This window comes from Seriola lalandi, unplaced genomic scaffold (genome assembly GCF_002814215.2).
Source record: "Seriola lalandi dorsalis isolate HSWRI2012SDOR001 ecotype SW California unplaced genomic scaffold, Sedor1 jcf7180002050405, whole genome shotgun sequence".
Taxonomy (NCBI): domain Eukaryota; kingdom Metazoa; phylum Chordata; class Actinopteri; order Carangiformes; family Carangidae; genus Seriola; species Seriola lalandi.
The window spans coordinates 4,754-5,764 of record NW_019520958.1 but is presented as its reverse complement, the minus strand read 5'-3'; positions in this window follow the sequence as shown (position 1 = coordinate 5,764).

Below are 1,011 nucleotides of genomic sequence, written 5' to 3'. Positions count from 1 at the left end.
TCCTCCTGTCTCCCCCTGTTGTCTCCTGTTTCCATGTCTCCACCTGTCTCCACCTGTCTCCACCTGTCTCCTCATGTCTCCTCCTGTCTCCTCCTGTCTCCCCTGTCTCCTCCTGTTACCATGTCCCCACCTGTCTCCACCTGTCTCCACCTGTCTCCTCCTGTTTCCTCATGTCTCCTCCTGTCTCCCCCTGTCTCCTCCTGTCTCCTCCTGTCTCCCCCTGTCGTCTCCTGTTTCCATGTCTCCACCTGTCTCCACCTGTCTCCTCATGTCTCCTCCTGTCTCCCCTGTCTCCTCCTGTTACCATGTCCCCACCTGTCTCCACCTGTCTCCTCATGTCTCCTCCTGTCTCCTCCTGTCTCCCCTGTCTCCTCCTGTTTCCATGTCTCCACCTGTCTCCACCTGTCTCCTCCTGTCTCCTCATGTCTCCTCCTGTCTCCCCTGTCTCCTCCTGTTTCCATGTCGCCACCTGTCTCCACCTGTCTCCACCTGTTTCCATGTCTCCACCTGTCTCCATCTGTCTCCTCATGTCTCCTCCTGTCTCCCCCTGTTGTCTCCTGTTTCCATGTCTCCACCTGTCTCAACCTGTCTCCTCATGTCTCCTCCTGTCTCCCCTGTCTCCTCCTGTTTCCATGTCTCCTCCTGTCTCCCCTGTCTCCTCCTGTTTCCATGTCTCCACCTGTCTCCTCCTGTCTCAATGTCTCCTCCTGCCTCCCCCTGTCTCCTCCTGTTTCCATGTCTCCTCCTGTCTCCTCATGTCTCCCCTGTCTCCCCCTGTCTCCCCCTGTCTCCACCTGTCTCCACCTGTCTCCTGGAAGTGTTGGAGAAGAAGAAGAAACAGAGAAACAGAGTAAACACACAGTCGACTCAGCTCAGAGTGACCTGCTCCAAACAGCTGGATTCTGTTTCTGTAATGTAACCAGGCAACACAACAACACTGTGTGTGTGTGTGTGTGTGTGTGTGTGTGTGTGTTTGTGTGTTACCTAACAAGCCTCAGTGGATCCAGAATC